Source organism: Alligator mississippiensis, chromosome 2 (genome assembly GCF_030867095.1).
Source record: "Alligator mississippiensis isolate rAllMis1 chromosome 2, rAllMis1, whole genome shotgun sequence".
Taxonomy (NCBI): domain Eukaryota; kingdom Metazoa; phylum Chordata; order Crocodylia; family Alligatoridae; genus Alligator; species Alligator mississippiensis.
This window is the reverse complement of record NC_081825.1, coordinates 116,372,030-116,396,429: the sequence shown is the minus strand read 5'-3', so window position 1 is coordinate 116,396,429 and position 24,400 is coordinate 116,372,030. Positions and strand designations below refer to the sequence as shown.

Below are 24,400 nucleotides of genomic sequence, written 5' to 3'. Positions count from 1 at the left end.
GGCCTATCTGCATGTTGTAGCTCCTGGAGAATATCACTTTTAAGGGCTGATTTCTTTTTTATCTCTGTTAGCTGTGGCTGAACTCAGCCTTGGCTTTGACTTGAACTTTTTAAACAGTTCTATGTCTTAAAAAAAAGTAAAGTAGAGGATGAGATGCAGGCTGAGGCATGCTGAGCAAAGGGTGGAGAGGCCATGCTGCAGCTTGAATTCCCTAAAGCAATACGCGCTGCAGTTGTACTTCTATTCTCCATGCATGGGAGGAGGGTGGAGTAATATGGTTTTCCTACTCTCCTCTCCTCTCCTCTCCGCCCCCCCACCAGACGCTTAGCATCCACAGGAACCAACAATAGTGCTCCTGGCCTTGTCTTGGGGGCTTCTTCCTCCCCCAAACCATTCCTGCGCACAGTGGCATACTGTATACTGACAGAAGAAAGTACTGAATCCTCAAATTCAGTATGCAAATGTAAATATAACAAACGATGAAAGTCAAGTATATATAGAGTCCTTTTAATTTATATACTTGTTAGCAGGTCCTTATCTTTCTGTGAGAGTTTTTGGATGATGCCAAATACTACAGACCAGAAATGGCATATTCCTAATATATTTTAAGACTTAGAAAATGCAAGCAGGGACAGACACAACATATATCAAATATATCATAAATCCCCAGTGAGTTTTTAGTTTAATTTTGTGTTGTTCAGAAAATTAAGAAAGTGAACTCTTTTTCTGCCAATCCTGATAACAAGACATTAAATATTTTGGTATTGAAGAAAGTAATAATAATGGGCTTTGCAATTATGTGGTATTAGTGTTTCCAAGCGTTTCATGAAGGCAGATTCATTTTACTACACAAGAGTATGTTGAGTAAAGGGAGTTCAAGCAGATTCCTCGGGATCATGTAGCAGGCCTGATCCAAACCCCATTTAAGTCAGTTTAAATACCCGTATACTTCATTTGAGATTTGGATCATATCCTGAATCAGTGAGATTGGGGAATGGAAACCACATCTTCCTGTCATGTCTGTGCACTTGTCTCCTAGATGAAGTCTTTTTTGGGGGGCAGGAATGCAAGGGGGGAGTGAGAGGGAAAGGCACAGTTTCCTAGACTAGAGACATACTTGGCTAAACAGTGTAAAAGCATTTGGTGATTTATAATTGTGCTAAGAGAAGCTCTGTGAAAATGTTTTGCATCTAATAAATGTCTGACTAAGAATCTAATAATATATTCACAGAGCCAGAACTTCTTCCAGCAAAGACTTCAAACTCAAAACAGATCATACGGCATAAGGACAATGAAGAGCAATTGGTTGTTATAACACAACCATGGTAACATCTCAGCACTCAGCTATCATTCCAGATGGGAACTAAGAGCAGCAACACATAGAGTTATCCACATTACTGCAAAGACTTCAGTAACATATAATACAAGTAGGTGGTGATTTGAAAATGGCAATAATCCCTTGGTTTGATTAGGACTTCATAGAGGAAAAGACAGTTCTAAATTAGTTGGATAAAAGAAATCAACACCTCACAAAACACCTCCATTTTATGGTGTTTAAGTGTAGGTGAGTTTTGCAAAATCGTAAGAATTTTAGTAGTGCTATTCCAAAAAAGAAATGATTACTTGTGCTATACAGTTCTGTGAAAAAAATCTTTTTTTTTCAACTTATGTCATTTTTTTTTACTTTTGCAAGATAGACTATGCTAATTTTTTAAGATGAAAATTGAATAGGATCATGATAGTAAGGAGTGCAGAGCCCAATTTCAGCTGATAATAAAAAGACATTGGGTACTTAACTTCCCTAGGCTTTCTTGAAATTCCAGCTTCTGTATTTTAATTATTGAAGAGCTTGCAATACTAAAATCTGAAACTGTACAGGTAATTAAATTTAGCTTCAACTGTGTTACATGAGTGATCATAGAAAGATAAGAACTTCCTAGCCATTTAGTCTTATGCTATCACAGAAGACCATGCCACACAACGTTATCCAGATCCAACTTAACCCCTGTTAGATTTTTTTACCTGCACTGCTCCAGTGCAATATCTTGCATACTGAAATGATTTCTTTTGTCAGTGGTCATGATTACTCATTCTAACATTGGCATGAGATTCAGAGAGATGCAGAGAGAGAATAATGACACATATCACTTTGCCTGTTTCCTTCCCCTGGTGTTAAAACCATAATATAAACAGAACAAGGAAATCCAGAGATAATAATGAAAAGAGAAAAATGTGTTTAAAAACATTCAGTGCGGAAGATTAAGTGCATTCAGTACTGAATACAAATCAACGCTTAATTCTCTTGTCTAGCCAAATGGATAGCCATTGGTCTTGGGTTCAGTTCTTTGGTCTGCTGGAATATCCTGCCTTTCCTGTCCCTCAGTTTCTCTATCTTTAAAATAGCTACTGATACTGATCTCCTTTATAAAGTGCTGCTTTGAAATCTACTGAAAGGTGCTACATGGGAACTGATTGTTATTATTTCTATTATTTTTGTTCCTCTGTATAGCAGAATAAATCAATCCTTCTGTTCAGCATAACTTTTCCCTGACACATGACATGCTGATAGACAAATCCAGAAAGCCTATACTGGTGCTATTTATGTATTGGAATGGGATTAAGTTTTACTTGTAGTTTAACAAGCATCCAGCTACATTATCCTCTGAACCATCATAATGTCAATTTCTGATAGGCTAAGGGAGATTTTATAACATTATAATAATTATAGCAGGCAAGTGTTGAACTTTTTCGATGAAGGCATTGTTAACATTTTGGATTTTTCTCATGGTCTGAGCTTGTCAGGTTTATATAGATGGCATTTGATGTGATTTCTATTCATATGTGTTACCACAATGCAGTTCCTCCATTTTCAAAGAAGGAATAAAGAAATCTGTCAGATGTGGTAGAAAATCCTGCAAGTGAGAGATACTCAGTGTTTGTGCTAAATCAAAGCAATGGAGACTGCACTTTGACTATGTCTACTGCAGCATTTTGCTGTAAAACATAGAGATTAAAATAGAAGATGTTGTATGATAGCATTTGGCACAGGGATTTTCTTTAACCACTTTTCCCTAATATAAATGTGAGTCAACCCAACTGTCTGAGGAATAAAATATGCACAGCATCCTATCTGTCAATTATAGCCAGGATTAGAGTTCAGTGCACTTCAGCTTTTCTATATTTTAGCACCCCTGCAGGTCATGATTAAAAAAGGAAGTTATATGGATTCTGCTGCTTCAGAAGAATACCATTAAAGAACATTTATTAATCACTCAATGTGTTTCCTGTATCATCCAGCCAAACCAAGCTTTCTCAGTGCACAATAGTGTCATATTTATTGTATATCCTCAAGGGTAAGGATTTAGTATTTGGATGGCTAACAAGAACAGAATGTTTTCATCTATGACTAATATAATGACTAAGTGCTGGGTTCCAAATGGAACCCAGACATACTGGGACAGTGTGAAGCAGGATATGAAGAAGATAATATATAAAATCATTCTTAACCCTGCAAAAGGGAACTCCACCATTTCTGCAGACTCAGAAAAATGGCACAGGCTGCATTTAATACCAAGTCATTATTCAAAGTCTTCCGCTGGGCTTGTAGAAATCAGTTTGGAAGATTTCTAATCACTAGTGTTAAATGACTATATTTTGAATGATTCCCCTGCTCGTACTGCTCTATGACTGGCTATGTCAGAACCTGATTTAAAAGTACCATACTGTAACAGTCTGTAAGAGGCACAACTACTGAGACATACAAGTACCATTTACTTTAATGGTATTAAACAAATGATAGTAGGGCACATCTCCATGAGAAACTTTACTCAAAATTACAGCTAATTACTGTGCAGTAAGCATCACCACCTACACGTGCAGATGTTTACCACTAGTAATTGGCTCTAATTGCGAGTAAATTTGCTATCTACAAATGCAAGTAGCAAATTTACTCAAAATTATGCAATTCACAGTAGCACACATGTAGACACCTGACCAGGAGCATATTTGCTCTCAGTCAGCCAGGCAGCTCCTTACCCCCAGGAGCTGCCTGCTGCTGGGATGTGTTCCGCCACTGGCGTCAGAGTAGGGACTATGCCCCGCTGCCCCAGCAGCAGGGAGATCCTTATCTCCCAGCCTGAGCTCTCAAGTCATGGGGGTGGGGCTGGGAGATCCTTATTTCCCAGCACTGGCTCTGCAAGCATGGGTCCGGCACTAGGAGATCCTTCCCTCCCAGCACTAGCTCCACAGTCATGGAGTGCAGAGTTTGCAGCTCTGTGCTACTGGGGCAGTGAGACATTATCCCCACCCAGGCTCTGGTGGTGGAGCCTGCCCCTGTAGCAGGTAGGTCCCCAGGGCTGTCTCCTGGCCCTGTGCTCGCTGCCAGCCCCTGAGCTAGCACCCAAGATGAATCTAGAGCTCCCCCTGGCTATTGCAGGGGGCCAGTGCAGGGCCGGCGAGGGCAGAAGCAGATTTGCGGCCGTAAGCAGCAAATCTACACATGCAGGGACACAGGAACAGATGCATGCCTGGGAAAGTTTACTCTCGAGTAATTTACTGTAGAGTAAACTTCTCCCAGATTATTTGCACATGTAGACACACCCATAAAGAACCAGAATAATTAGTGTAATTGAGGCAAACAGATAACAAGTATTTTGAGTTACTTCTGATACCTGTTATTCCTTCTTACAGATTATTAATCCAGAAGTTTTATTACCTTGGACCCAGCTCATAATTCAACTATAGAATAATGTTGTGCATTGTGGTGTCATTTTGGTCATAGTCTTCCTAGTCTAAGATTGTAAGTGTTCTTTGTAACCACAGTTAACTTTGAAGCATTTTATAACTTTTTAATATAAAATCAATAGAAGCTTACATTTGTGCTGGATTGCAGGAATTTTACCCCAAGATGTGCCCTCTTAGAGTCTGAAAATGTTTACTTGTTTGAATTAGCTAAAACCACTTTGAATTTACCCTGTGTTGCATATACATGTGCCACATTAACAGAAATTAAAAAACAAATTGGTTCATAGATAGCTTTGCTGGTAGTGTGAGTCCCTAGGTTAACAGAAGCTAGCTTAATCTAGATATTTATTTACTATAAATAAGAGAGTTTGAAAATGGTCCCTGTAAAAATTGGAGTGACCAGATTTTGATCTGTAAGCCACATCATTTAGATCATTTTTACAGTAGTGTGAGAGGGAGGGGAGTAACCAGAGCAGCACCAGTGGCAGGAGGGAGGAGGAGGGTTTACAAAAATAACTGGTGCCACAGTGGGTCACTGCCAGCAATGTGGAAGCCAGTAAGGGCATGAAGCTACTTTATCAGGTAGGTAGAAAAAGAGACAGGTATTTCACTAAGAGCCTTTTAAGTCCCATTGCAAATCACCCTCAAGTCTTCCCTTTAACAATTCCATTGAGTTCCTCACAAAATACAATAAAATACCCTTTGCCAGATAGATCTAAGGAAATCATGAAAGATCAGTCAAGTTACCAGTACTTCTTCAGTACCTTGACTTTTATATTCACCTAGGACATAGTCATTATACTAAAATAAGACACCCCTGACAATTCAGAATATCCATAGTCCACATAGTCCACATTTCTGACTTCTGGAGGGGGTGTCAGTAGGTTTCACATGCCTGTTTTATTTCAATAAATATGTTGTAAGAAATTGGTGTCTGAAATTAAAATCTTAAATCACTATCTAAGCCTCTTAATAAATGACCTGATTTTCCCAAATCCTAAACACCCAGAATCTCTAGCACTATAAATTGATGCCTAAGAATTAAGGTCCAAATGTTAACATCCAAATCTGAAAACACTAACCCGCCTTCAATCCACAGCTTGAACTAAGAATGAATAAAATAATTTAGCAAGTTAAAACCTTTGTCTTGTATTGGTTTGGAAGAATAAACACTGACCATCAACTTAAATACCATAAAAAGACTGTGTTCTTGTTGTAGCAGCCTTTAAAAAATGGACCCGCCTGAACAGAATGGGAAGAGCTGCCTGGCGGAGAGACAGAGTTTGTCCCAGAGGGGACATTGTAGGCTCTGAGGGCAAGTGAAGCTGTTTGGGAGCAGCCCTGTTGGAAGTGGGAGGGGTGATGTAACCCCAGCATAGTTTTGAAAGAGAGCCGTTAGCAAAAGCCGGGGAAGGGCCCTGAGCTGGGATTGGCTGAGAGGCTTGGATAAAAGGGGGAGCAGTTGTTCCTGCAGGGGAGGGAACAAGAGAGAGAGAGGGGGCTGAGGGACAGGCTGGAGACTGGATTGAGAGTCTCAGCACAGTGGTCCCCTGAGAGAGGCCTGCAGAGGCAGAGTGGAGGAGCAGGCAGGGACTGCTGGTGTGGAGAACCCAAGTCTGAAGAGACCTGACTGCAGCCTGTATGCCTGGGTGAGCACAGGAGAGCCGGGGGCAGGGGGGAACTGCCAGAGTCTGCCCTAGTTTCCCTGAGGGGTGAGGGGCCCCAGGAGCAGGCAAAGCCCAGGGAGGGGCTGCATTTGCTGGGGCTGTGAGGCTGTGTGGGGCAGTAGGAGGGTTGCTATAGCCTGCAGCCCAGACACTGCTCACAGCAGAGCCAGGGAAGGGGAGCAAAGGCAGGGGAAAGCTGTCTTGCAGGAACTGCAGAGGAGCCGCTGCTTGCTGGTCAGAGACCCCAGGAGCGCGGAGACAGACACCAGTGCCAGGGAGCATCCACAGACCACGTGCAGGGACACAGACAGTCCCGCTCCCTGAGATACCCCCAGGGGCAGAGCACACGGGATCCCCAGTACACCATGTGCAAGTGAGAGACTGTGTAAATAAGTTCTTGAGGGTTTATTAGACAATATATCCATGTGCTTATTTAATGATTATTTGTTATGATGTAAATAATTAAATCTTGTAAACAGTTTGAGAATTGTCTGCGAGGGTGCTTGATTGTAAGGGGAGGCTCTCCGCTTGGGGGCACTGCAGCAGCTTCCCAGCTGACCCAGAGCCAGTCGCGGCGCACCGCCATGGTGGAAATGCGCCCGATGGGGGCCGGGGCCGTCCAGGCGGGGGTCCCCAACTGCCCCGCCCCCCGCGGAGGGGGGGAGGCAACGGGGATCCGTCGTCCCGGGACGGCCGACCTTGCCAACCGGGTTGAATCCTCCGGGCAGACTGCGCGGACCCCACCCGTTTACCTCTTAACAGTTTCACGCCCTCTTGAACTCTCTCTTCAAAGTTCTTTTCAACTTTCCCTTACGGTACTTGTTGACTATCGGTCTCGTGCCCGTATTTAGCCTTAGATGGAGTTTACCACCCACTTTGGGCTGCATTCCCAAGCAACCCGACTCTGAGAAGACCCGGTCCTGGCGCGCCGGGGGCCGCTACCAGCCTCACACCGTCCACGGGCTGTGCCTCAATCAGAAGGACTTGGGCCCCCTGAGAGCGGCACCGGGGAGTGGGTCTTCTGTACGCCACATTTCCCGCACCCCACCGCGGGACAGGGATTCGGCGCTGGGCTCTTCCCTGTTCACTCACCGTTACTGAGGGAATCCTGGTTAGTTTCTTTTCCTCCGCTGACTAATATGCTTAAATTCAGCGGGTCGCCACGTCTGATCTGAGGTCGCAGTCGGATGGGAAGGCCCGGGCACAGGGGAGGGCTGCCGGACGATGGGGCAGCCGAGCGGGACGGGCACCACCCTGGCCTCTCGGCACGCCACACGCCGCACACGTCAGCCCTGCCCGCCACAGCCGCGGGCAAGCACAAACAGCCCCGGAGGAGGCCCGACGGAAAGGAGTGAGGGGGGGAGAACGGCCCTGAGAGGGAGGAGCAGCCTCAGACGGCGCCCTCGGCGTGGAGGCCCGGGGCACACGGCCGGAGGGGGGACAGGCGGCAGGGGCCCGGCAGAGGGAAGGCAGCAGAGGCGGCGGGGGAGCGCACAGCCCCAGTCGCCGGACGGGCAGAGGCGGAGGCAGAGGCGGGAGGCGCCAGGCGCCTGGAACCCGAAGGCCCCGGCCGCCCGCGCCTGCCCACCACACTCGCCCGCCCGCCGGCCGAGCATCCGAACCCCACCGCGTGCTCCCTTCCTTGCCGCGCCCCTCGGCGAGGCCCTCCGCCGCCCGCGCGCCCGCAGGCACGCATCATTCCCGGGGGGTAGGAGCGCGGGCCCGAGACCCCCGTGGGCAGCCGTGTCACCACAGACAGCCGCACGGGGCGGGCCCGGCTCCCCCTGGCACCCCGGGAGCGGGCACCGCACTGCCGACCCAGCCGAAGCGCGGGTCGGACCGCCACGACGGTCCTCCACGAGTGGGACGAGCTCCCCGAAGCAGGTGCTCCGGGGCATTGTGTCTGACCTTAGGGGGACGGAGGCGTTCCAGGGGCTCGAGCCGCCCCACTTGCCACCGAGCGGGCAAGCGGTGGCGGGCCCGAGGGACCCCGGGTTGCCTGCGAGGCACCCCAGCCACGCCCGGCAGCGGAGGGGACCGGACGGCCAGAGCCACCGGCCCCACACGCACCGCGCGGGCGATTGACCTTCAAGCAACACTCAGACAAGCATAGCCCCGGGAGGAACCCGGGGCCGCAAGTGCGTTCGAAGTGTCGATGATCAATGTGTCCTGCAATTCACACTGTGAACTGACAACTGCAGTGGATGCCCTGCATGTTCCCCGGATGCTAGAGGTCACAGATGAGGAAGTCTGGGCTGTAACTCTAGTAGAGTGGGGGCCGGTTCCTCACCCAGACTCCGGAGAGGAATCCAAAGAACCTTTCTCCAGAGGAGCTGAAGACCCTGTGCCAGTTGCCCCAGGTGAGAGTGGGGTGGGCTCCAGAGCACCAGATCCAGAGTGGGCAAAGGCATTGGGAAAAGCCCTGAAGGAGGCACTCCAGCCATCACCTGAGTCGGTTGCCTACAAGAGGCTCCGCATATTTTCAGGGAAGGACCCACTTCTCCCAGGGGAAGAGACTTTTGAGGCTTGGCATTCCCATGTGACAGAGACATTGGCCTCATGGGCAGTCTCAGAAGAGGAGAAGCGGAGGTGGCTGCTGGAGAGTCTCTGAGATCCAGCTTTTGAAGTGGTTCAAATGATTAAGCAGGAAAAGTCCAACATTTCCGTTCTCCAGTGTCTCGAACTTCTGTCTAGTGTCTTTGGAAAATCAGTGCAAGCTGAGACTTTGTTCCTGGAATTTAATAAGACATACCAACAAAAGGGGGAAACAGCCTCAGCTTACATCCTGCGATTAGAGAGAGTGTTACAGCAGCTAGTGGCCCAAGGAGGACTCGGGAGATGGCTGGCAAAGCTCGCTTGCAGCAACTCCGGGTAGGAATATTTTATGATGAGCAACTGGTAAGGGAGCTCAACCTCACTGGGAGGAGAGAGAATCTCCCTACATTTGGGCAGTTACTTCGGGAAATCAGGGAGGCTGAAAGCTGTAAAGGCCTCTATCAAAGCGGTAACACCAGCACCAGCCCGGGGATTGGCCATGGCTCTATGCCCACCATGAGCATTGGTTGTCGAGATGCCGACGGCAACTGACTTTGACAATGATGCCCCACAGCCACTGGCCATGGTGCACCAGCAAGCCCAGGTGGCACGGGAAAATCAGCCCAGGGTCTCCCAAGACTCACTGGCTATCAGGTCACAATGGCCTCACTGGCCCAAAGGGAGAGGAAAATTTTGTTACCGGTTCAGGGAAGACGGACATTTCAAGCACCAGTGTACAAGTCAGGGGAACCCGCCTCTGGTATGGCAGCAACTGCAGGCAACAAGGGAGGAGCCGGGAAACGGTGGCGAGGCCTGGGGAAGGAGCCGACCTGAGTCTCAGCTCCCTCAGGCTCTGACAGTCCGGGAACCCCAGCTCAGTTTCCACCAGGACTAGTGGGACCTAGGGCAGAGGTCCCTGTGGTGATAGAGGGATGGAGGTGTATTGCTGTGTTAGACAGTGGGTCACAAGTAACTATCATATTCCAGTCCTTCTATGACAAGTTTTTGAAACATTTACCACTGCAACCACTAACTGGGCTGGGGCTATGTGGCTTAAGCCAAGAGGTCTACCCGTACAGTGGATATGTTACTGCCCAGCTAGAGTTCCCCAAGGAAGTGGCCGGGGTATGCAAGTCTGTGGCTGTTGCTGCGCTTGTGTGCCCAGATCCTAAGTGGATGCAGGGAGCCAATATAATTGTCGGAACTAATTCCAGTCTGTTCCAGGTGCTAGCGCGATATTGTCAGCAAAAGGCCAGGAAGCAGTACTTAAAAGCTTTGCCCAGCATGCCCTTTGCGCTGCAGCATATCAGCAGATTGAGACCTCGGCCAGCCCTGAAACTGATGTCAGGCTGGGAGCTTTGTATTATGCAGGCGAGACTCCTGAAAAGGTGCCTGCGTGAGGCAGCCAGTTTTTACTCACTGCCCCTAAGGGCATTGCCCGGACCCATCACAAGAAGCTGGCTGTGGTAGAGCCACCTAAGAACTCTGGCCCCTTAAGGCAGATGCTGGTTCCCAGTGGGGTAGTCAATATTGGAGGGCAAGCTCCATCTTCAGTGATTGTATTAGTAGTGAACCCCACAGGAAAAGACATCACAGTGAAGCCGGGACAATGTGTAGCTGAACTGGTTGAAGCAGAGGTAGCTGTGTCGCCTACACAGTCTTCGCAAACCCAGATTGTGGACCCTGCAAAGTTCAATTTTGGGAGCTCTCCAGTGCCAGCCACTTGGAAGACCCGACTGCAGGAAAAGCTAAGTGCTCAAAGGAACGTATTCTCTGTACACGAGTGGGATGTTGGGCTGGCTAAAGGAGTGGAGCATTCTATTTGGCTTCAAGACACCTGACCGTTTTGGGAGCGTTCCCGACAAATCGCCCTTTCAGAGATGGAGGATGTGAGGTGGCACCTCCAGGAACTTTTGGACCATGGTATCATATCCGAGACACGTAGCCCATACGCCTCCCCAGCTGTGGTAGTGTGAAAAAAATCTGGCAAAATTCGGATGTGCATTGATTATTGAACCCTTGACAGCCGCACTACGGTGGACCAATACACCGTTCCCTGAGTGCAAGATGCCCTTGATTGTTTGTTGGGAAGCCAGTGGTTCTTGGTGCTTGATCTGTGGAGCAGTTATTACCAAATTCCACTGGCACAAGAGAATAAAGAAAAAACAGCTTTCATCTGCCCACTGGGGTTTTACCAATTCAAGTGGATGCCCCAGGGGATCTCCGGTGCCCCTGCTACATTTCAACGGTTAATGGAAGAGGTAGTGGGAGATATGAACATGACCCAAGTGCTGGTATACCTGGATGACCTCATAGTATTTGGGAAGACACTAGAGGAGCATGAAAAGTGACTGTTGAAAGTTCAGGATCGATTGCAAGCTGCTGGGCTTAAGCTTGCCCTGGACAAGTGCCAGTTTTGCCAGACGTCAGTCAAATACATTGGACATATAGTGTTCCAGGAGGGAGTCAGCACAGACCCCGATAAGATCAATGCCGTGGCAACATGGCCAAGGCCAAGGAACTTTCAGGAACTTAAGCGATTCTTGGGGTTTGCTGGGTACTATAGATGATTTGTCCAGAACTATGCCCGATTGGCAAAACACCTAAACGACCTCACTCGGGGATATCAGGTGAAAAAGAGCCAGATCCGAAGTAAAGGAGCTCTGTTTAAGGCAAGAGCAGGCACGCCCTTGGGTTTGCAGGACCCATTAGAGTCATTTGGGCCATGATGGGATGAAAATGGTGAGCGGGCATTCAGAGCCCTCATCCGGAGTTTGACATGTGCCCCAGTATTAGTTTATGCAGATCCTCAATGGCCATTTGTATTGCATACAGATGCCAGCCTTGAGGGGTTGGGGGCTGTGCTATACCAAGCACACCAAGGAAAATTAAAACCCGTTGCTTTTGCCAGCCGAGGTTTAGTCGACAGTGAAACTCGGTACCTGACGCATAACAATCCACTGACCTATGTGCTAACAAGTGCCAAGCCGGATGCAACAGGGCACTGTTGGTTAGCAGCATTGGCCGATTACCATTTCAGCTTACACTATAGAGCAGGGAGGAAAAACATAGATGCTGATGCTTTATCTCGACAACCATATAAGCAGGAGAGAGAAATAGCAACTGTGGATGAAGTGCAGAGCATCTGTGGTTTGGAGGAAAGAAGAACATCTGAGGCAGAGAGACCACCTGACTGTGCAGCAGAAGTGCTGGTCCTGCCACCAGACAGTGTCCCATGGGCCACGGTGGGTTATGTGACTCTAGATCAATGCCCGCTGCCATGGCTCAATGCCACGGGATGGCGGCGAGCTCAAGAAGCTGACCCTGACATAAAAGACATTTTAGAAAAAAAGAAAAAAGGGGACTTGTCAAAAGAGTTCAAGCCTAAAACACTTGGTGGCCAACACCTCCTTCATGAATGGCCCTGACTGAGGTTCATAGAGGGAGTGCTGTATCGAATGGTAACCACCCCGGATGGGGGCACTCACAAGCAACTAGTGCTGCCCCAAGAATACCGGATACTGGCACTAAGAGCATTGCATGATGACCTCGGGCACCTTGGGATTGAGCGAAAGCTGTCATTGGTTCGGGACCGATTTTTATTGGCCTGGGATGGCCAGAGATGTCCAAAAGAAATGTGAAACTTGTGCATGCTGCATGCAGCAGAAGACTTTGCCGACTAGGATGGCATACCTGCACACCATCAGCAGTTCAAAGCCCTTAGAGCTGGTGTGTATTGACTTCCTAACTATTGAACCTGATCGCAAAAACATCAGCAACGTACTAGTTGTCACAGATCACTTTACCAGGTATGCCCAGGCCTACCCCACCAGGGACCAAAGGGCCACCACTGTGGAAAAGGTTCTGTGGGAAAAGTACTTTGTGGTGTACGGCCTTCTGGAGTGGATCCATTCTGATCAAGGTTGAGACTTCAAAAGTCACCTGTTAGGAGAAATTTTCCAGATGGCTGGCATCCGGAAATCACTGACCACTCCCTATCACCCTCAAGGGGACCCTCAGCCAGAGAGGTTTAACCAGACTCTACTTAATATGTTGGGTACACTGAGGAACGAACAGAAGGATCGTTGGAGTCAACACCTAGCTTTTTTGGTGCACACATACAACGCTACCAGAAATGATGCCACCGGAGCCAGCCCCTACTCACTCATGTTTAGAAGGGAACCTTGACTACCAATAGATCTCTGCTTCAGGGTTGCCAAGGACCAGGGTGAGTCCAAATCATATGGGCAGTATGCTCAAAAGCTGAGAGAGAGAGACTGTGGCGAGCATACCGGCTGGCAATGGAGGCTGCCGATCGAAACACAGCCCGGCACAAGCAGAGGTATGACCTTTGAGTGCGTCCGCAAGGCCTACAGGTTGCAGATAGGGGCTGCTGAGGAACCTTGGGGTGGTAGGAAAACACAAAATTGCTGATAGGTGGCAGCCTTCTCCTTATATTATTGAAAGACAACTTGGGAATTTTCCAGTCTACAAAATATGCCCTGAAAGTGGAAGCAGCCCAGAAAAGACTGTGCATAGAAACTTGCTCCTTCCAGTAGGGGAGTTGGCGGGACCCCCATTGACCAGAGAAGGGGGTCATGAGTCCCCACGGAAAAGTACCACCCGGCGGCGGATACGTTGTGCAAAGCAGGAAGGGCGTGAGATCACTGGACACTGGCATGAGCCCAATAGTGAGTCTGAAGAGGACTATTCTGAAGGGTTAGACTAGGTATTGGGGTTGCCTGGCATCACTTGGAGCCTGAGGACCCCATGTACCCCAGTGTGGGGTCCATCCCAGGGGGTTCCCCTCAGCCTGGGCAGAGTAGTAGCCCAGCTCAGAATACAACAGGAGTCTCATCAAATTCTGCAGGTAGCACCAGTGAGGAACAGGAAGGCGATATTAACTGGGACCAGGAGTTGGAGTCCCCACGTGGTCAGGGTTGGAGTCCTGATGGCAGTGAAGAAGTTAGCTCCAAGGAGATAGCGCTCGATGCACCCCGGCCCATTCGAAAAAGGAAAGGAGTATCCCAGCTGACATATGATGTGCCAGGAGTCAGCGGCGAGGTCTCCATCTCTTCACCGTGGAAGTACTAAGGGACTGAGACTGCATCCAGCCTGGTTCGCTGGGACAGCAAACCTTGAGGCGGGGAAGGATGTAGCAGCCTTTAAAAAATGGACCCGCCTAAACAGAATGGGAAGAGCTGCCTGGCGGAGAGACAGAGTTTGTCCCAGAGGGGACACTGTAGGCTCTGAGCGCAAGTGAAGCTGTTTGGGAGCAGCCCTGTTGGAAGTGGGAGGGGTGATGTAACCCCAACACAGTTTTGAAAGAGAGCCGTTAGCAAAAGCCGGGGAAGGGCCCTGAGCTGGGATTGGCTGAGAGGCTTGGATAAAAGGGGGAGCAGTTTTTCCCATGGGGGGGGAACAAGAGAGAGAGAGGGGCTGAGGGACAGGCTGGAGACTGGATTGAGAGTCTCAGCACAGTGGTCCCTCGGAGAGCCCCTGAGAGAGGTCTGCAGGAGCAGCAGTGGAGAAGCTGCAGCGGCAGGAGCAGGCAGGGACTGCTGGTGTGGAGAACCCAAGTCTGAAGAGACCTGACTGCAGCCAGTGTGGCTGGGTGAGCACAGCAGAGCCGGGGGCAGGGGGGGACTAGTGCCGAAGTCTGCCCTAGTTTCCCTTCTTCGGCGAGGGGCCCCAGAGGCAGGCAAAGACCAGGGAGGGGCTGCATCCCTACAAGCCGTTATTGGCGACCAGGGTGGACGACTGGAGACCCTCTGGATTAAAATCCGTGGGGAACATGGCACAGGGGACACAATGGTGGGAGTCTATTACAGACCTCCCACCCAAAGTCCTGAGCTTGACCAGGAGTTTGCCTGGGAACTGGCTGAGGCCGCATGCTCCAGGACCATGGTTGTCATCGGTGACTTCAATTACCTGGACATCTCATGGGAGGATCGCTCACCAAAATCCGAGCGGTTGCAAAGCTTCCTCTCATGCGTGGATGACCTCTACCTGACTCAAGAAGTCTGTGGGCCAATGAGGGGCAAAGCGCTGCTCGACCTGGTACTGTCTACTGGGGATGACCTAGTCAGCGACCTAGTGATCAATGGGAAGCTGGGTGACAGCGACCACGAGCTGATCACCTTCACCATCTGCCGAAAAGCTGTTAAGTCAGTCAGCAGCACAGAAGTCCTTGACTTCAGGAAAGCCGACTTTGACAAGCTCAGGAAGCTTGTCAGTGAGGCCCTAAGGGACCGTGACCCCAGGGAGAGGGGAGTTCAAGAAGAGTTCAAGAAGATCGCTCCTCAAGGGAGCAATCCTCAATGCACAAGCTAAGTCTATTCCATCTCAGAGGAAAGGCAACAAAAGGGCACAGCAGCCCCCCTGGCTCTCCAGGGACCTAGCAGACCTCCTGAGGCTAAAAAGAAAGGCCTACAAAGGATGGAGGATGGGAGTCACCTCCAAAGAGGATTATTCTGCACTGGTCCAGTCCTGCAGGGAGCATACCAGGAAAGCCAAGGCTGCAACTGAACTCCAAGTAGCTTCGAGCATCAAGGACAATAAAAAGTCCTTTTTCAGGTATGTGGGGAGCCAGAGGAAAAGCAGGGGCAACATTGGACCCCTGCTGAACCAGATGGGGCAACTGAAAACTGACGCCCAGGAAAAATCCAACCTATTAAATGGGTACTTTGCGTCGGTCTTTCATCAGTCCCATGAGACGCCGATGCCCGCTACGGGACAGGGAAGTCCGGGTGAGGGTGATCCCCTGCCCTCCATTAATGCTGACCTCATGAAGGAACATCTTGAGAACCTGGATACCTTCAAGTTAGCCGGCCCTGACAATCTACACCCCAGGGTACTCAAGGAGCTGGCGAGCATCATAGCCCAGCCTCTAGCACGGATCTTTGAAAACTTTTGGCACTCTGGTGTAGTGCCTGAAGACTGGAAGAAGGCCAATGTGGTGCCTATCTTCAAGAAAGGGAGGAAAGTGGATCCGGCTAACTATAGGCCCATTAGCCTGACTTCTATCCCTGGGAAGATCTTAGAAAAGTTTATTAAAGAGGCCATCCTTAATGGACTGGCCGACACCAACATCTTAAGGGATAGCCAGCACGGGTTTGTTGCGGGTACGTCTTGCTTGACCAATCTCATTTCCTTCTACAACCAGGTGACCTATCACCTGGACAAGGGAGAAGAGATTGATGTCATATATCTTGACTTCAAAAAAGCCTTCGATCTGGTATCCCATGATCACCTCTTAGTGAAACTGGCCAATTGTCGCCTTGGGTCCACCACGATACACTGGCTGGAAAATTGGCTCTGTGGTCAGACCCAGAGGGTAGTAATTGATGGAAGTCACTCATCGTGGTGTCCTGTGACCAGTGGGGTCCCCCAAGGCTCTGTCCTTGGACCCATACTGTTCAACATCTTCATTAATGATGTGGACACTGGAGTCAGAAGCGGACTGTCCAAGTTCGCCAATGACACCAAACTTTGGGGCAAAGCATCCACACCAGAAGACAGGCAGGTGATCCAGGCTGACCTGGACAGGCTCAGCAAGTGGGCAGACAAGAATCTGATGGTGTTCAATGCCGATAAATGCAAGGTTCTCCACCTTGGGAAGAAAAACCTGCAGCATCCTTATAGGCTCGGCAGTGCTACGCTATGGAAGAAAGAGACTTGGGGGTCATCATTGACCACAAGATGAACATGAGCCTGCAGTGCGATGCTGCGGCTAGTAAAGTGACCAAAACGCTGGCTTGCCTCCATAGATGCTTCTCAAGCAAATCCCGGGACGTCATTCTCCCCTTGTACTCGGCCTTGGTGAGGCCTCAGCTGGAGTACTGCATCCAGTTTTGGGCTCCACAATTCAAAAAGGATGTGGAGAAGCTTGAGAGAGTCCAGAGAAGAGCCACGTGCATGATCAGAGGTCAGGGAAGCAGACCCTACGATGACAGGCTGAGAGCCCTGGGGCTCTTTAGCCTGATAAAGCGCAGGCTCAGGGGTGATCTGATGGCCACCTATAAGTTTATCAGGGGTGACCACCAGTATCTGGGGGAACGTTTGTTCACCAGAGCGCCCCAAGGGATGACGACTAGGTCGAATGGTCATAAACTACTACAAGACCGTTTCAGGCTGGACATAAGGAAGAATTTCTTTACTGTCCGAGCCCCCAAGGTCTGGAACAGCCTGCCACCGGAGGTGGTTCAAGCACCTGCATTGAACACCTTCAAGAGCAAACTGGATGCTTATCTTGCTGGGATCCTATGACCCCAGCTGACTTCCTGCCCTTTGGGCAGGGGGCTGGACTCAGTGATCTTCTGAGGTCCCTTCCAGCCCTAATGTCTATGAAATCTATGAAATTTGCTGGGGCTGTGAGGCTGTGTAGGGCAGGAAGGTTGCTATAGCCTGCAGCCCAGACACTGCACACAGCAGAACCAGGGAAGGGGGGCAAAGGCAGGGGAAGGCTGTCTTGCAGGAACTGCAGAGGAGCCGCTGCGTGCTGCTCAGAGACCCCAGGAGCACGGAGTTGGACACCAGTGCCAGGAAGTGTCCACAGACCACGTTCAGGGACACAGACAGTCCTGCTCCCTGAGATACCCCCCAGGGGCAGAGCACACGGGATCCCCAGTACACCGTGTGCAAGTGAGAGACTGTAAATAAGTTCTTGAGGGTTTATTAGACAGTATATCCATGTGCTTATTTAATGATTATTTGTTATGATGTAAATAATTAAATCTTGTAAATAGTTTGAGAACTGTCTGCAAGGGTGCTTGATTATAAGGGGAGGCTCTCCGCTCAGGGGCACTGCAGCAGCTTCCCAGGGGGGCTGGGCAGGGCTACTGGCTACCGGGTACCTCCGGATCCCATTATTCAGGTGAGGGCGCATGTAGTGTCACGCCCAGGGTTACATTGTTATATTTTCAAACCAGTCAACATCAAAGTGCTTGAAAACTCATGTATAAGCTTACTGGTATTAATTTTAACTGGGTAAATTGGAAAGATTCATCTTGCATTTATTTATAGTTCCCTGTTAAGATATGAGACAATCCTTATTTTATCTGATCTGCGTACCCAGCTTTTCCAACAATCAAAAAACAACGTTTTATATATTTCGGATATTTTTCTTTCCTTCTGATCAAGTTTGCAGATGGCACAAAACTGGGAAGGGTTGCAAATGCTTTGGAGGATAGAAGTAGCTTGCAAGATCTTGTTAGTTTGAAAAATTGGTCTAGACGGAATAGAATTAATTCCAATATGGATAGGTCATGTCTACTCGAAACGCTGACTGCACAGTAGCTTATTACTACTGCACAGCTACTGCATGGTAACTCTAGTTACTGCACAGTCATTTAGTACTTGTGTATGCAAGTACTAAATGACTGTGCAGTAACAACTGCTCAGTCTGCATGTCATGTAGAGGTGGCCACAGATAACTAAATGGAAAAACACAATATGGAAGATGACTGGCTAAAAACTGGTCTGTCTGGGGTCGTAATCACACAACCTGTCTGGGGTTGTGTGATCCCAGCGTGTGCTCCTGCCAGTGGCGGGGGTTCAGACTAGATGATCTGTTCAGGTCCCTTCTGACCCCAAACTACTATGAAACTATAAAGCTGTGGTGCTGCTGAGAAGGATCTGTGGGTTTTGGTTGATCTCAAAGTCACTGTAAGTCACCAATGTGATGCAGTTGCAAAAAAAGCAAATGTTATTTTGGGTTGCTTCAAAAGTAGTATCTGTAAGATACAGGGACCATATCTACATATACAACTAATGAGCACAAACTCTGGAGCTTATTGCTGCAGAGTTTATTCATGTGCAGCACATGAAGCCTGACCAAAGCAGTCCAGGTTGGCAGGGGACCCAGTGGGGGTCATGCTGCCAGCACAGGGCTACTCTGACTGGGCTCCATGTACTGCAGAGGGGCTGGCTAGGGCACAAGAGTGCTTCAGCATGAGGCTGCTCATACCCCAGACAGGTGCTCTGCAGCACATGGAGCCTGGTCAGAGCAGTCCTGGGTTGATAGGCTGACCCCCAGGTTGCCTGACAGACCAGGCTTCTCTGACTAGGCTCCATGTGCTGCAGAGGGGCTGGCTGAGGCATGAGGGTGCTTCTGCATGGGGGCTGCCTACCAATTAGCCCCATATTGAAGCACCCTCATGCCCCAGCCAGCCCTGTCATCAACTACACATGCACTATGATGTACAAAACAGCACCACTCAGGGTAGTACTTGCATTTAGCTGGTGTTTGTTAGTTTATTGTAACGCAAGAGGGTCACGTGTGTAGATAGTGATGTTTTACTGTGAAGATAATTAGGCAGCTCTGAAGTAAATGTCTCGTATAAACTCACCTAGAAGGTAATAATGCCACTCTACTTGGTGGAGGTTGGGCCTCAGTGGGTGCAACTACACGAGACACTTTACTGTAAAGCAGCATAGTTTACTGCACAGTAAGCATGTGCATCTGCACAGGCACATGCTTACTGTACAGTAAGCCTCACTAATAGCAAATAAATTTGCTACCTGAAAATGCAAGTAGCAAATTTACTTGCGATTACTAACTGCACAGTAACACTCGTGTAGACACCTGACCAGAAGCAAATCTTATCCTGGTCAGTCGACCACCAGGGGGCAGGAGATTGCTCCCTGACCCAGGGAGTTGACTTCAGCTGGGGCAGCCTCCATCACCAGAGCCTGGGTGGGGAATATGTCCCTTTGCTCCAGCAGCAGGGAGCTCCAAGTCCCCCCTCACTCCAAGATAGAGATCAGAGAGTGGGGGCTGGGAGATCCTTATCTTCCAGCCCCCTCTTCACTATCACAATCGGGGGGTGAAGAGCTGGGAGATCAGGAGGGCGGTCACGGAGCTGACACTGAAAGATCAGGATCTCCCAGCGCCAGCCCCATGACTGCAGAAGCAGTGCTGAGAGCTCTCTGCTGGCAGGGGCTGATAAGCCTGTCCCCCACCCAGCTCTGCAATTGCACAGCTGAGCAGGGAACAAGCTCTCCAGCTTTTTCCACACCTAGCTCCATGATCACAGAGGTGAACAGGGACCAAGCTCTCCAGCCCCTACATCACAGTTGTGGAAAAAGGGGTTGGGAACTTTCCTGGTCTGGAGTAAGTTCCAGCCCTGTGTCTGGATCAGGTGATAGAGGCACAGGGCTTGGAAAGAGATGCAGGGGAGGGGAAGCCCCAGCCCCCTGCCCTGATCCACCAGTGGGGCAGCTAGTAGTGAGCCTTCACAGGTAGTTGCCCCACTGGCAGATCAGGGCAAGGGACTGGGACATGCCCCTCCCCTGCAGCTCTTTCCAAGTCCCCTGCCCTGATCAGGGAGCTGCAGCCAGGGCAGAGGGACATTGTCTCCACCCTGGCAGCAGGCATCCCCCTGGAGTAGGGGGCACTGTCCCAGTCCTGGCCAGGAGACAGCCCAGTGCTCCTTGCCAGCCTCTGAGCTCTCCATGTTGGCAGCAGGGCCCCAGGAAGTGAGAGCAGTTTGCTGCCATTAGCAGTAAATCTGCTCCTGCTTCCTAGCACATATGGATGCCTGCCCAGGAGTGTTTACTTGTTAGTAAACTGCTCCCAGATCTAATGCATGGGTAGACACACACAAGTAGTTCACTGACTTCAAAGGAGCTTTTTACCTGAATAAGGGTTTATGGCTCTTCAAAACAAACTGCTGTGTGGTTTGCACCCAAAAGCATTGCTCCATCGGGTGAAAACTGTCATTATGTACGCACAGAACTAACTGCTCTAGAGATGGGATCAGATTGAATACAGCTTTCATCAAATGAAATTATAGTGGTAGGCATTTCTCACAGCATTTAATGTGAAAATTTAAATAAATCTCCCACAGTTCTCTTGGGACCTGAAAAAGGATTTGGAAATCTCCCAAAAGCCACCACTTCAGTATACTACGCTAGAAGCTATAAATTAGGTACCCAGAGAACAGTGAAATCTATTCAGTGGGTATGTCACCATAGCAATGGTGGGCAAAACTCATGAGGCTGCTGCTACAATGCCATAGCAATGCATTCCCTCATTATAGTGCTTTGCTACAGCCATGTAGCATCTTAAAATAACCATGTGCCACCGGCACAGCACAGTGCTTCTGTTTGGAAGTACTAAATGATGGTGCAGTAACAACGGTGCCATAAGGGCATGTGTAGACACCCAGTAAAGCACAAAGGGTAAAACATAGAGACTGCCTTACCCAGCAGTGTAGACAATCTGCTCTAATGAAATTACCAATGGTCTGTTTATATAAACTAGGGTTCAGTTCCCCTATGAAGAAGATATCAGAGAACTTCATTTTAAAGGGTGTGTGATATCTTCCAACTGGCTGGAGCATAATTTTTGACATCAGATCCTTGTATCTAGGCAAGATCAGATGGAGAGACATTGGAGGGAGGGGAGATAGAAGGTAAAGGGAACAGTCAGAAACCATAGAGGTTGAACACTATTTGATTTGGCTTTCAGACATGGCAATTTAGTAACAGGAAATGTCAGCTCATTAGAGCCATCATATGGCATCATAATATGATAGCAATCGTTCCCTTTGGCAGGTTTCCAGTGATCACACTAAGTGGGGAAATGGTATGATTTGATATGAATGTCTCAATTTCATTTTCAAGACAGGACATTTTAGTGGACTAGTTGACTTGGCAGGGTGTTAACAAAATTAATTTGATTGCCTTGGCAGTGGTAAGAGGATGCATGAAGGAAACCTCCTGGTCCTGTTACTAGCATTTAATACCAAATGATTAACATACACTGTTGAACTGATACTGGATGAGGCATGTGTGGAGGCTTGCAGCATATTTACCAAAAAATACTAGTAGTAAGTGCCAATTAAAGTTGGCAAATATATGTGCACAAGAAAAACAAGCTTTTCAGTTACAGCCAGTCAGGACTTCACCCCATGAGTTTGCTACTTTTCATGCTTCTGAGCTGTTTCATTTTTTATCCATGAAGTGGTTTTGAAAGTATTGCTTTGTACGATCTACCATTGCAGTGCATTATTCTGCTCTTGCTGGTGTTCATTAAACCCTTTCCACTAGCGGATCAATACCTTTTTTACTGACGGCTGGATTTTCTGAAAGTTAGTTTTGCTTGAAAAATCACATGGGAAAATATGGCATAGGATTCACATGAAGCCATGCATTTTACATATAGGACACACTGTTCTAGTCTGAAATGAAAGAAAAAAAATGAGCAAATGACTCATTTATATAAATAACATTGTGGACACTTAATATGAGGAGAAGCACATTAAGGAAGAAGTTGTGTGTCTGGGAGGGGGGGTTGTTCAGCTGTTACTTAGGGGGCAGCTATGGTGCTATCCTCTTACTCCATGATTATTAATGATAAAACAGTCTTTAGTATTTTTCATCCAAAGGTCTGAAAATGCTTAATAACTCTTTGGAGAGATGTTAGCCTCTCCAGACTTCAGCTGAAACTCAGTTTCTTTTATTAAGCCAATTTGATTTTCATAGCCAAAATCAACATAAAATGAAATATCTATCTCAAAATTGGCACACAAAGTCTGTGTCTGGAGAAGGGGGGGGGGGGGGTTGTTTTGTTTTTTTGTTTTTTGCTGAATTTAAAGTAAACACAAAGAGGTTCCTAATCTTAAATATTAAAATGGAAATGTTCAAAACTGGTAATTTCTTCTCTTCCTTTTTCTGTCACCTTGTAGCGAGCAAGTAGAACATAGAAAGAGACCTTTTCATGGGCTCATTGTATCAGGGTTATGTTCACTCAACTTAAATTTAACTGATTAAATTCTAACTTTTGAAGTTAATTGGCATTTTAAATCGTGATCTTGGAATGATTTATCAGCTGTAACCAGATGATTTCTGGATCCTAGGGGCATAGCTTTCTTTTGTGTAGTGATGAATCTCAAAATGTAAACCCACTCCTAGGGAGATGAAGGGTAAGTTAACACCATCCCTCTACCACCCCCAGTGTTGTTGTTGAGAAGTGTGCCCCATCCACTGGTTCCTGCACAGTACAAGAAAAATCCTGAAAATGGGGTTGTATAGCAAGCTTAACAGCCATCTGAAATGATGTCATATGAGCATATGAGTGCTGTATTCAAGCTCCCTGTGCATCTTGGCATGTTTCGGGTAGGTAAACTGCATCATTTCTGGGATTTCATGTGTACTGATCTGAGGAAGTGGATATGGCATACTTCTTAATAGTACCTCCAGGCATCACATCATGATCAGGTAGACATGCCCTTAGGGAGTTTCCTTTGGCATTTCAGGACAGTAAATAGTTGTGGCCCAACTTGCATTTTGCACTAACAGGGAACCAGGTACTATAGCAGCTATAGGTGCTTATTAGGCCTGTGCAAAGTGACCAGTATTTGCTTTGGATTTGGATTCAGCCGATTCAGGAGCCAGTGATTCGATTCAGTGATTCGAATCACTGTCCCGAATCGATTCAGCTGCTGCTGAATCAGCCGAATCTCTGAATCACACAGGCCCCATCCCCTGCCTGCTCTCAATGGCTGCCCTGCCTGCCCCAGCTCCCGGCTCTTTGGAAAAAATAAGACCGCACTTACCAGCTCCTGCCTTACGGGGGGGGGGGGAGGGTGCGATCCCTGCTTCCCTCCACTGCCCTACGCCATGTGGGGGGCTCTACCACGAGCCCCTCAAACCTATAAATGTTCTTGTGTAGACACGTTCAGTATGGAGGAGTGAGGCTGACCTAGACTACCATCCCCCATTTAGACTATCAAGACAGAATCCAAAGGCCACACAGAGTTCAGAAATTCAGCGCCTCAACGGATGTAGCTTTGCCAGAGAGCAACACATTAGAGCTGCTGCTGACTGCCTAACACTTCAGTGAGGGTTCATTTCTGTCAGGGTGATGTCCCTGAGCCTTTTTCCAACCAAGATGTACCCACAAGGCAATGGGAGCTAGGGTTTTGAGGCACCCTATACTTGCCTTACTCTGGAGGTTGCAACATTGTGGTATTTTATAGGAGCTACCCCACCATGAGTAACCCCATCATGTTGCCACCAGTCAGATACAGTTTATAGTAATAGGCAGGACTTATATATATGTAAAACATTTGGTTAAAAACACCAGTGTTCCAAAGTCAGTTCCCAAGTTAGGAAATAGTAGAATTAAAGTGTGTGTGTGTGTGTGTAGGGGGAAAACCCTAAAATATGGATCAGACAGAGAAAGCTTTAGCTGTTTGGGGGGGGGGGGAAATTGCACTGTCTTCTTTTGAAATTTTCCATATCAACACCCTTAATTTATTCAGGACTTAACTTCTATATGCTACAGCTATAGCAATACTAGTACATGTGAATATAAACACACATCATACACACAAGTTAAATATTCACAAGTTAGTATTACCATAGCAATATGCACAGATTGAACACTTATTTTACACAGATAATTTTGCTCTCCACTGGATAAAAATAGAGCATATTTTTTCCTACCC

The 24,400-nt window shown here is 48.2% G+C and overlaps 1 long non-coding RNA gene across 2 annotated transcripts in view; it reads left to right on the top strand.

Moving 5' to 3' along the window:
• Positions 1 to 24,400, top strand: part of LOC109284918 (uncharacterized) — a 117,658-nt gene that overhangs the window by 62,053 nt on the left and 31,205 nt on the right. For both annotated transcript variants that reach the window (XR_002092537.2, XR_009459841.1), the window contains exon 5: positions 1,232 to 1,427. This is a non-coding gene — a long non-coding RNA (uncharacterized LOC109284918). The remainder of the gene's footprint in view (positions 1 to 1,231; positions 1,428 to 24,400) is intronic.